At 34.0% G+C, this 13,374-nt stretch overlaps 1 pseudogene across 1 annotated transcript; it reads right to left on the minus strand.

The window, feature by feature from the left end:
* Window positions 1-3,635: 3,635 nt before the first annotated feature.
* LOC143593982 (beta-galactosidase 10-like) lies at window positions 3,636-11,615 on the minus strand (annotated as a pseudogene). Its single transcript, XR_013146229.1, has 19 exons — window positions 11,427-11,615; window positions 10,387-10,482; window positions 10,159-10,271; window positions 9,993-10,059; window positions 9,155-9,247; window positions 7,990-8,133; window positions 7,812-7,900; window positions 7,632-7,737; window positions 7,459-7,546; window positions 7,080-7,198; window positions 6,801-6,965; window positions 6,387-6,559; window positions 6,173-6,282; window positions 5,955-6,065; window positions 5,769-5,876; window positions 5,348-5,458; window positions 5,050-5,258; window positions 4,202-4,519; window positions 3,636-3,749 (listed from the first exon to the last, which is right to left on the minus strand). The product of XR_013146229.1 is annotated as a beta-galactosidase 10-like (transcript).
* Between the last annotated feature and the right edge of the window lie 1,759 nt (window positions 11,616-13,374).

Here is a 13,374-nt window from a genome sequence, read left to right on the forward strand (position 1 = left end):
TTCAATTAACGAAACCCAGAATTTAAAGTTTTAATGTTTAAACAATTCGCAACTATTCTGGTATAATTTGAAAAGTTTCCAAGTATATTAATTATATTTCATTTATAAAACATTTCAAAGTTCAAGGTTTATTTCGTAAATGTACTTAAAAATCTGATTAAAAAAAATAGAACATGAGGGGTATAAAGTGTAACATATTCAAAAATATTATATTAAAATATATAAATAACTTACTCAGCCCGTAACCCACCCCCAATCCCGTTTTCTGGCAAGACAGCGACGGTCGTGAGCTTTTCGGCGACCTTAATTCAAGCCATAAATCTCGTTTTCGGTAGATAATGTTAAATCATTATTATCTAAATAAAATTTAAGCATCCAGTAATAAGTTGACATGTCGGAACGAAGATTATGCTGGATTTCCGGTAGATAATGTTAAATCGTATTATCCAAATAAAATCCTAACGTCCAATAAAAAATTGGTACGTGGGAACGAAGATAATGTTGGAAATATATTACAAATGTATTACAAACAAACAAAGTACACGTACATAAAATACAAAGTGACATAATGAAATATCTTACACACACTAAACTTCAACATACTGAAAGTAAAACATACACTAAACTTCAACACACTAAAAATAAAACACACTAAACTGGATATAGTTAGTTCGGCCCATGAAACTTCAAAATTAGATGATGTTTCAGGTTTTCTTTTTCATGCGACAAGAACGGTTTTTAAAATTAGATGATGTTTCAAGTTTTCTTTTTCATGCGACAAGAACGGTTTTTATAATAGTGTGGTCAAAAGTTTACTTTGCATTTTCTCTCGCTTCCTTTCATCCTTCTGTTCTAATTGTTGTCTCTCTCCTTTTCATTTCCTCCATTTTTTGCTCCCTCTGTTTCTCAAACTCGAGTCTTTTGTTCATCAGTTCAAGTTCACTACTTCTAGTAAGCGTCATTGCATTAAGTGCTTCAGCCACTTCATTAGAAACCTTACCTTTTCCTTTTCTTTTACTTTTAGCCGTATCTCTACCAATTGGACGTTGAATTGTTGAAGTACCACTATTTGGCGTGTCTGGGTTGGAATTATCGCCATAGTCCCCTTCTTCGGTTGTCCTTGATCTTTTTGTGCTACCCGCCACTCTCTTCATTACCCACTTCACATTCAGGGTGAGAACGTCTTGTGAAAAGGTGTTTCTGTAACTTTCACCTTGGGTTCTTACTCATAACTTCATTCCAAACAGCATAGTCATTAAACTTGGTCTTACGTTGCTCATAAATTGTATAAGCTACACTTTCAATATCTTTCTGGCTAATTCCACTTTTTTTTTGTTGATATGCGTCACCGTACGCAGCATGTTGTGAGGTTTCAAGACTTTTAGTGACAAAATCTTGACTTGGGTTTGGAAAAAAAGGAAGAGTTTCAATAACATTGAGTATTGAGATAATCTTCAGAATCTCCAAGACTATAATGAAGATTTGTATTTGAAGGATCTATAATAGACAATACGAATGAAAAGAAATTGCAGATGGATATGAAAGTGATATGATACCATATTTAATAGGGAAAAAGTAGAATTATATAACCAGATAATTTTAGATTGTTTAGATATTAAGCTTTATTCAAAAAATCTTATGAATCAATACGAAGTTGACAAGTGTCAGATAATGAATTATATAATCAGATAACGTTAGATTATTTAGATAATAAGTTTAATTCGAAAAATCTTATGAACCAATATGGAGTTGACAGGTGTCGGATAATGTAAATCAGTAATGATTAATATTTATTTTATTATAAAATATATATTTTTTTGCAATCTTATGTTTTTTAATAAATTTTATACCGGAATGTTAAAAAAACTAAATAGACTGTGTTTTTATATTTTTTTTAAAAACTTATTATTAAAAGTTATTAGAGAAAAACATTTTTAGTGTTAAAATTAATTAGTATAAAAAAAGAAAAATAAATTAAAATGTGAGCCATTCATTTAGTGACATGTGGCAATGATTGTGTTGAAAAGTGGTGGGCAAACCGGTTTGCATTCGCCGAGTTGTTCGCCTATATTTGATGCTTTTTTTCTTTTTTCTTTAAACAATGGCTTCTCATTCGCATGTTCACCGATGGGAATGGTCTTAATGCCCAAGGCTACAAGTTTTTGCGGATGGATGGTACTACCAAACCAAGTGACAGATTAAAGATCGTCAATGCCAGTATTTTCTTTTAGCAAGAAAATGATTTAGTTAATATTAAAAGTTCATATAAATATAACAGGATTTTCAAGAGGGTGGTAAAGCTCCAATATTTCTTTGACTTCTAAAGTTGGTCTGGGACTTACACTTACAAAGGCGAATCGCGTTATTGTGATCGATCCTGCTAGGAATCCCAGTTTTTTTTTTTTTTAATTTTTTTTTCGTCGTCGTCGTCTCACTTATTAAATGAAGTGACCATTTTATCTTACAATTATTTTGCAGTACTGATAATCAAAGTGTTGAACGCAAAGACCAACCTCGTTATTTCAGTCAGAAGGTGAGACTAGTGAAAAGTTGGATATTATTGTCATTTATCAAGAGGTTGAAAAATGTTGGGTTGAGTCGCAGCATTGACCCGCTTAAACTTACTTTTGCTTGTTATCTCAAGATCTAGGGGACCTTTTCAGTCTCCCATAGCAGGATTTTAATGTTTCTTTGACTCGCCGACAGCTGCTTAAAGAGCATGATTGTGAACACAAAATGTTAGTTATTCCTTCAACCATGTGTGTGTGTGTTTTAAGAGTTATTTTTTTTAAAAAAATATGGTATTCATAGTCTTTTGTTTAAATGCATGTATGCATATACACTATGCTTACATGTACGTATGTGCATATTTTTATACTTAAAAAATCCAGGAAAATTGGAGATCAAATAAAAAAAAGCACGTAAGATATGTACGCATGCTTATGTAATTCTCATAGTTCTCAACAAACTTATTAAATAATTTCTCCGAGATATGTTTTCTAGTGTATTTAAAATGACATAAGTGGTTCCTTTTTATCATTATTTTCTTACTTAAAATCACTTCTTTATTGGATAATGAAGTTAATGATATTATTTATTATAGGGATTCATCTGTAGAACACCACACCAAGTTTTTGGAATCTCTTGGTATAGTTGGTATCAGTCACCATAGTTTGCTATTCTCCAAAGCTGTCCCGTGCCAGTTTTCCGAAACGAAAAACGTACAAGGTGGGACCCGCTTCAATTTTGAAGTGCATTTTCATAATTTCACCTTTTGATTTTTCCAGAATCTATAATGCTGTTAAAAAAGGCAATGATTTGAAAATCGTATCTGTATTTAACTTAAACTTTCAAACTTAGTAATAAATGACGGAACCTGCGAGTTGGTATAAACATAAAAGTCGAAAGCTATAACTTACTCTATTTTTCAAATTTAAAACCGAAAAGTTACCACCATATAAACGTTGCATAAATTTATAATCCTAGTGTTAAAACACTAGTTTCAAGTTCAGCAACCCTCTTTAGCATACCATTCGAGACCCACAGAATATGTTATTAAATAGCAAAATGTATGTAAAAAAGACTGATGATACATAAAACATACCGTATACGTTGAATTAATATCAAAATGGCAAGATTTAGCTACACGTTGCTTGCACGACAAGTTTCTTTGTCTTGTCGGGGCAAACTTCTGTCTTGAAATGTTCTTCGCTCAATTCCACTACGCACTCGTTCTTATTCAAGCATAGCTGCAAAAACAATGATAGGAATGAAACCACATTTTAAACCCCCCCCCCCCCCCCCCCCAGCCCAAAAAAAAAAAAAGAAAGAAATTCACTTTTATTTTCATATGTTGTAACAGTTTACGTCCATTCCGCTAACACGTGATAATTTTTTTCTGTTAAGTCAGTCATTTGCCTTACACATGGAAATGACAAAAATACCCTCATGTGCAAGGCACATGCCTAGACTTAACAAAAAAACTAACGGCCATTACTGGGAAGGACGTAAACACATACGAACATGGAAGGATGATTTATGTTATTTCATATACTTTAAGATGAAAAGTGAAATTTGCTATATATCTAAAGAACAAAAAAAAAAAAGAAAAACTTAAACCACATATTTTACATCCATATCATGAATATGCATGCAAGCTGACCGATAATTGTTATTTATCAAAGATTGAGAAAGTTATTACCTTTTCAAGAATGGAGATGGAATCAGGATCATGACATTCTCCAACCGCATACGATTGGCAAGTACCCCGAAGGAGTTCCATAACTAGCAAATTTAATACCGGAAATGTGTGTGTTAATTGGGCATTTTAACTCCAATCTTGGTTTAATGTTTTGCATAATGTTGGTGGCAAATGATGGGTGATCTTCAGCCACATGAGCACAAAGAGCGGATACTTTTCGTCTTGAAAAACTAATTTGAGTCGGGACGCCACCTTTCTCTTCAAATATCACCAGCACGTTGCCTGATGGCTTGAACAATGATCTTGGGAACATGGTACCTAGAATGAAAATGTAATTAGAATCACAAACATAAAACGTTGACCTGTTAAATCTATACAGTCACCTGAAACGCTCATTTTTCTGAATTTTGGCCCGTTAGCTGATGATCATTTTTGACCCATGTGACCCGTTAGCTAATATGATCATTTTGACCTGTGTGACCCGTTACCTGAAATGCTCTTTTTTTCTGAATTCGACCCGTTGTAAAAATAAACAAAAGATTCAAATTTTGTTTTTAAAAAGGTGGACAAAAAAGGCACATGTTTTTACATGAGCCCATTTTGACCGTTACTGAAATGCTCATTTTTCTGAATTTGACCCGTTAGCTAATGATCATATTTATCAATTTGACCTGCTATATGGAAAGCTCATTTTTCTGAATTTTGACCGACCCGTTTGCAAAAATTAAAAATTCTTGTAAAATGTTTTATGTGACTAAAGAATTTTTTTTTTTTTTTTTTTTGTCTATAATTGCATATGATTACTAGTGTTTTTGATGAAACTATTGAACATAAGGAAGACATTTTACCATCTTTGTGTCGGTTCACCACACCCTCTATTGCATTTATCCGGGTTAAATTTGCCTCTATAATCACATGTTTTAACACACTTATCAAATGGAGCTTTTCGGGGCCAATATCTTCCAATCTGCTCCCCGTTCAACCACGCCAACCCCTTTCCCATGTGAACCATGTCAAGTCCAACGGGTTCATCACCAGGTGGTGCATCCATGATAGCCTACAAGGTTTAATAATTAATAAAACGGAACCAAGAAAACGGTCAAAATGATCAAAATGGCTAAAACAAATGGAACCTAATGTGCATACCTTATACCATGTTAATGGTTGACTTTTAGGTGGCTCGGAAACCTTTGTCCACTTCACATTTTTGGCACCGTCTGCATTGTATATTCTTAGATACTCGCCTTCTAAACCGATCTGCAAAGAGTCAGAAATAAGAAAGTCAAACCTGATACAACATTCAAAATTTAGATGGTTTTTTGAGTTCTCTAATCTTTAAAAAGCTCTTATTATAATTGACTTCCGCTTGATGTTAAAGGATATTATCGATTAAATATATGTAATATAGTCCTCGAATTTGAAGTTGAAAAACACCAATTTGACTCTCAAAAGTCAAATGTTAATAATTATATATTAGTATACATGTAACTAGTCCTTCTAGAATTTGAAGTCCAAAGTCAAACAACTTGACTCTCAAAAGTCAAATGTTAGTATACAGTAAGTATACCTTGTAGGTCCATGCAGCGTTAGATAAGTCCACGGTTCCATTCTTTATACCTTCGAGTTTCACACTCGTTAAACCAGCTCCAACCCATTCGTAAAATGAACCCGCATTCTATAAAAATGGGACCCATATTTACAAACATATATCCGATAAAACGAAAAGGTTAAATAAATTAAACGAGTAACTTACTTGGAGGCCCATAGTCATGCTCAAAATGGCAATTTCGTTATTTCCCCGCCTTCAAAGAGACCGGGCTTTTAAACGTGAAGGGTGAAACGGTACCGTTTCCAGATGCACTAGCTGTTTAAACATATGTACAACGTTAATTGACTTTTAAATCAAACTAACGACATAATAAGCCGAAAACAAGAAGTCAAACTAGCTCCTTGAATAACAAAAAGTCAAACCTTGAAGTATGCCATTCACAAAGGCATGAAGAGCATGCCCCTTTGACTCGATAACGAGCGTCGGTTTGATTCCTTTCGTTATAAATTCTTCATTTCGATCAACGTATAATCTACAAGAAAAATGTAACATCCCTCAATGTTGACTTTTATGACTCAAAGCTCTTTTAGACAGTTGACTGATAGTTAAAGTAAGTATCTTTATATAGACACAAACCTAGTTGCATGCCAAAGGTAATCAGTAGTATCTTTTGTTGTGTTAATATGATCCACAAAACCGTTACATGTAAAATCCGCTTTTCCCCAAATCCCGGCTTTCTCAATAAATATTTCCCAGTTAGCTTTTAGTTGCTCTGGCACCATTGTAACGGTAGACGTTTGAGAACCGACCTATAAAAAGAACAAGTACAATTTTAGTTAGTTGACTTTTAAAGTCAAACAACCTACTTTCAAATCCCAAAATCCGAGCACTACAAAATTTCTTTTCCAAGTATTTTTTATATTATATATGGTCATAGATGAAATCATTAAATCTAAATCTTATAGTTTTTTTACATAAAAATGAGGTGTCTAAGCTTTCTTTTTAAATAGCAGCTTTGACTCCCAAAAGTCAACAATGAAAAGAAGTTACCTTGGCGGTGTTGAAGTCGACATTTTTGCAGTCAGGAAGAATGCTAACCGACCATGCTGGCAACGTATATGAAGCATTCCGAAAAATAACGGTTTTTTCGTTTACATCGTCTAAGTTAGCGATAAATGCAGCACATGTTCCCGACTGATCTTCATAAACATCAGCCTAAATAATGGAAAAAAAAAAGCTTTTAACTGTTAGTCACATGTTTAAATAAGTCATTTAACAATCTAAAGTTTCAAAATACGTGGAATCTTTGAAAATAAACGAAGTACGAACCTCTTGTTTAGAACCAAGTTGAACCAAAGTCGGTTTGTTGTTCAATAATGCGTGTTCGCACAACTTAATAGCTAGATGAAGCTCCTTTAGGTGGCTCCATTTCGGAAATCTTGGTAATCCTGCAATCCAAGAAAAATTTTAATTCAGAAAGTCAAATGAGATACTTTTGGTTTCATAATTAATATGCATGTACTTAACTGTTTAAAGATATATCTATTAACTACATGAAGGAGAATAGCTTATATACGTAAGATATCGAGCTGTGCTAAAAATGTAAGAAATATGTATGCTATTTATAAGTTTTTAGAAATACAAGTTTGACATTCATAGTCAAAGTCAAAGTATGACGATGAACACTAACAAATAGAGTTCTTGTTACCGTATTCGTCAATTGGTGCATCATAATCATAACTTGTGGTGATGAACGGGCCGCCAGACGTACGCCCGAAGTTCGACCCACCATGATACTAAACTCAACACGAAAAAACAAAGTAAAAGTCAAATGATGGAGAAGTTATGCATTTATGAAGTAAAAACTCATCAAAACAATACCATATAATAATTGTGCACACTTCCTCCTTTTTGGAAAAACCGAGCAACCGAATAAGCAACATCTTCAGGCGGACGATGCGGATTTCGGCCACCAAATGTCTTGAACCTATGCCAACATGGCAAAAATAAAATTTAATTTGAAGAGCAAAAAATATAAATATTAAAGTATCATTCACATACCATCCTGGCCAATTCTCGGTCCATATTTTGGGCATAGTTGGATAGCTTGGTTTGAACTCATCACAGTAAAATGAGTTACAAGTGTTGATCTGTAAAGGTTATAAAATGAGCTTTTTTAGAAGTCGGGTCATGATTATTATCGACTTACTTATAAGTATACGGCACATGGGACCCGTACCACTGGATCGGGAGCATCCCATTGCTGACACATTATCCATGGTACACCAGTGTTTTGAGAAAGAGCCATTTTAGCTGCCCATTGGGTGTATGATTTGCCACCTTCACCATACGAAAGTTCATAGGATCCATACTCGTTTTCCACCTACAATAGTAAGGGCATTTTAGTCCTTTTACACACACTTAATTGAGAAACCATGGGTGGAGGGGGGGGGGGCATATATGTAATTTTAGAAAAGTGAGGAGCAAACATGCTTTATAGGGCTCGTGAGTAGTTTTTTCAAGCTCGGGCTCGACTCACTTACTATTTTTTTTAACTAATTTTAATATATTTATAATTATTTTTTTATATATTGGTTTTCAATTATAATTTTATATATAATCATCATCATCATCATCATCATCGTACTCAGTATATCCTACCAATAGCAATGCTATGGTAGGGTCTGAGGAGGGTAAGATGTAGACAGCCTTACCTCTATCCCATAGGGATAGAGAGGCTGCTTCCGGTGAGACCCCCGGCTCGATAGTAGTTTTGAATCAAGCCTTGGACATAAGACACATAACACTCAATCATCGGGACACCGGCTGATTGGTGCATGTGCCCTTGTCTTTCGGCTATCAACGCCACCACATGATGTCTGATTAACCTTCCGCCACTTTTAACGTTATTTTCACGTGATTAGTAAAATAACGTCAAAATTAGTGCAATTTTACTTTTGCCCACCCAAGGGTTCACACATATATACATTATATGTGCGCACCGCAAGCAGGGCATTAATTTTATATATAGCACAATATATATATATTAGTTAGTTATTTTTTCATAACATTATATATATAAATTAATAATTATTAAATGTATATTTATATATATAATATAAAAACTATATAAATGACATGCTCGTTTAGGCTCGCGAGCCGGCTCGAGCTCGATAAGCGAAGCTCGGGCTTGGGCTTGTTTATTAAACGAGCTTACTTTTAGGCTCGATCTCAGGCTCGTTTAAGCTCGGCTCGATCGAGCTTTTTCACTAGCCGATCTCAAGTAGCTCGCGAGTGGCTCGGCTCGTTTGCATCCGAGTGATGAACTCCTTTATACATGTGAATACGTGTTAAAAAATACACAACTTAAATTTTTTATAAAAACTAGTTTGATTGTTACTTGCCTGAGCTAAAATGATGGGACCACCTTGTGATGCAAAAAAATTATCTTTTTTCATCATATTCACAATAACACTTGTGAAGTTCTGCATATAATGCTGCATTTTCCACCAACAAAACAAATTAATATTTGCAAAAGAAAATAATATTACTGTAACATCCGGCCCCTCGCACCACCAATATTGTCCGCTTTGCCCACGAAGAGCTCACGGATTTGTTTTTGGTTGCCAGGTGGAGACTTCCCAGGAGGTCACCCAGCCTGCTACTACTCCCACCTGAGCACGCTTAACTGTGGAGCTCTCCTCTCGTCCACAGTTGATGTGGGATTTGCCTAGGGTGTTACAAACACCCCCCTTTTTGGACTCATCGTTCTCGATAAGGTTTGCCCCACCATCCAACCCAGGATGTGGGATTTGCCTAAGGTGTACCTCGCAACACCCCCGGGGACTCACCGTCTCTGATGAGGTTTGCCCCACCATCCCGAACGGCACACGAGTGGCTCTGGTACCACTTGTAACATCCGGCCCCTTGCAGCACCAATATTCTCCGCTTTGCCCACGAAGAGCTCACGGATTTGTTTTTGGTTGCCCAGGTGGAGACTTCCCAGGAGGTCACCCATCCTGCTACTACTCCCACCTGAGCACGCTTAACCGTGGAGCTCTCCTCTCGTCCACTACCATTAAGCCCAAAACGCGTTGGTGATTTAAAAGGCATGACATTTACTTATGAACCAAGGATCTCACTTGTCCACGGCTGATGTGGGATTTGCCTAGGGTGTTACAATTACACTCAAGAATCAGTTTTCTGTAAAATTTTAGAAGGAAACATTAACCAATTTCAAACCTTGAAAGGTTCATTGTCGGTTCTAAAGACGGTCCCAGGCACATAATGCAACCAAACAGGTATACCACTGAATAATTTACAGCAATTCAAAAGAAACAAGATCTTTAAGCATAAAAATGCACTCTTTAAATTCAATTAATAATAATAATAATAATAATAGACTTGCCCAAAGTTCCATTCTGCAGCAACGAATGGCCCGATCCGGAGAATTAAAAGCAAACCAGCATCTTGAACTATCTTAACAAATTTGGGTAAATCATACCTTCCACCAAAGTAGTACTAATAACACCACACCAAGAAAATGCAAAAAATGATCATTTAGTGATTTTGACTTCTTGGAAAGTCAAAGTCAGGTCAACTTTGATGTGGGAAATTTAAAAAAAATGTCACTCACATTGCCTGGTGACGGTTCGTGTCCGTTCCAAAATACGTATGTTTCTATCGCATCTACACCGCCTTCTTTTGCAGTTTTTACTAATCCGGGCCACATCTATCAGAACAAAAGGTTGATGTATGATTATGAAATTTGTACTTAAATTGCATTCACATTACATGTAATTATGTAAAGTTTCTCATTTTCCTGGAAAGGCTTAATCTTTTTAAGATATCTGATTCAAGACAACAGATGAAAATGAATAAATCATAAAAAAGAACAAATCTTTTTGAAAAATCTGATTCATGAAAACAGATGAAAATGAAGAAATTATTAGAAAAAGATTCAACAAAACAAATTAAAATGAAGAAATTATTAAAAAAAAAGGCAGTCTTTTGAAATATGTGATTAATGAAAATGCAGAATCTGGGGAAATTGCTAGTTTTAAAAAGAAAACGTTAGTTCTTTAAATTTCTTAAATAATTTAAAAGTTCTATAATGATACCCATCCTCTCTCTCTCTCTCTCTATATATATATATATATAAGACCATTTTTAAAAAGAAAAAAATCTGATTCAAGTAAGCATATGAAAATGAAGAAACTATTAAAAAAAAAAAGACAAATCTTTTTGAAAAATCTGATTCAAGAAGCCAGATCAACCTGAAGAAACCATAAAGATGTTATAACACACACCATATGATTACACAAATGTCACCAATAATAACTAATCACAAGAATCTTGAAACTTATAATCTATTAACTCTATAAGTAGGACATTCTAGTATGAAAACTTGCCTAAATTTAATATATCTTATCATCTCCATCTCTTCCCATTATGTTGCTAACATTATAATATTGTTATCAGTTTTAAACTGTTAGTTTATTTAGAAAAAAAAAAAACCAAGATAATCAATAAACTCAACAATATAACAGCTTAAAGATAATAACCTTAAACCAAAAAAAAATAAAAAATAAAAAAACCAAGATAGTCAATAAACTCAAGAATATAACATTAACCCCCCCTCCCCCCCTTCTCAAAAAAAAAAAAAGATAATCTTACAGCAGGAACACTACGAGGGTAGTGTATAGAAGCTGAAATAATAAGCCTTCTTTCACCATTGATGATAAGTGACCTGCTATCATAAGTCACACTGTTACCAGCTTCTGCAAATGCCAAAATGTACAACCATACAAAGCAGACTAACAGAAACAGAGTACAACAAGTGGAAGCCATTAAAGAAAGCTTCCTTCTTTCACTTATGTTTTGATGAAAGCTGGAAGCCTTTTATATTAGTGTTCATGTTTTTTCAAGGATGAGATAATAATAATAATAAATATTATGTGTAAATATATGACAAAAATATTTAAAAAGAAATATTTGTTTTATTGTACATACAGAAATTATAATAAATAAATATATGAATAGATAGTTATAAAATATATAAATAAAATAAATAAATAATAAACGAGCCGAGCCATAGCCTGACAAACTATTCTGTTTATTCACGAGCCAAGCTTGAGCTATAAAAACACAACTCTAAAAAGGTTGAGTTTAAACGAGCTCGAGTCAGCTTCACATATCAAGCTCAAGCTGACTCATGAGCCTAAACGAGCAAACAAGCTTTTTGTTATATAATATTTGTTTAATGTATTTATATAACTATTATTATTATGCATAAAAATAAGATAAAATTAATTAAGCAATATTCTCATTCTATAATATATAAAAAAAATTAATTATAGAGAGATGCATAAATAATTATAAAATATATAAATAACATAACTAAATACAAAAAGATTGCTTATGAGTGGAGCTCGAGATCGAGCCCTTTCAAACTAAAACAAGCCGAGCTTAAGCCTGGACAAATTCGGGCTTGACTCGACTCGATTGCGCCATTAGTTTTCATGTAATGGAAATATCTGATATAGTTATTTAAGTGTCACATGTAAGTGTCTATCTTTGTTTACTAGTTTATGTGTTCTCCATTTTTTGAGATAATGGAACAAGAAGATTTATATGGGAGCCGCTTTGATACTATGAAGTATGGTGGGACCCACTGAAAAGACCAACCGGCAGACTCATTAATCGCCGTTTGGAGTGCAAAGAAAAAAGCTGAAGATTTTGGTATTAACAATATTTTTTAAAAAAATTGGATAATAATTTGAAAAAAAAAATAATTTGTTTAAAAATTAGTTGTATACTTTGATGTATATGTATGAGGACGTTTGATGCCATTGACAACTTAAACACATAGTTATATTATATGTAGGGGTGAGTAAACGGGTCAGGCCCGCGAGACTTGACTCGGACCCATTTAGTGGTATTCTCTGGACTCAAAAACCGACCCTATTGTAAATAATCAGGCGGGTCTCGTGAGTTTCACCCTGTTTATGTAAGGAACACCCGCGAGACCCGATCCAGATCCGGATCCGTTTAATGGTATTTTTAAGACCCAGAAACCGACACTATTGTTAATAATCAGGTCTGATCCGGTTTGGGTATCGCGAGTTTTACCCGATTTAGATGCATCATATTAATCTCTTTATCTTGAAAACTTAGACCACACTATTATATGTTTAGACGCATCATTTTAATTTGTTAATTGAACATACGATTGTAACTAGTTTATATTAGTTTATATCTCCATAAAAAAATGCAACAAAATTGATTTCTTGTTAAAAGCAACAATTGTATATTCAAATTAATAATAATAATAATAATAATAATAATAAATTTCTTAATTTTACGGATAATTTGTTTTTAAAAAATAATGTAAAAATTTAACGGTATATCTAACATACATCAAACCCGCATCGTCAAATTTTGACATTGTGCGAATATAATGATGCATGGATCATCAAAGTCTGGTATTGAGCAAATATAATAACGCGTGTTGGCACAATTGTTGTTTGGCTCAGGTGTAAAGCCTAACTCAAGAATTATTAGGGTTTATTATATTTAGTAATATCTTGTCTAGCAAGTTTTGTTAGTCTATATAAGCCGAGTT

Source organism: Bidens hawaiensis, unplaced genomic scaffold, assembly GCF_021521415.1.
Source record: "Bidens hawaiensis isolate Kalapana, Puna unplaced genomic scaffold, B.hawaiensis_p1.1 tig00042963_1, whole genome shotgun sequence".
Lineage (NCBI taxonomy): Eukaryota > Viridiplantae > Streptophyta > Magnoliopsida > Asterales > Asteraceae > Bidens > Bidens hawaiensis.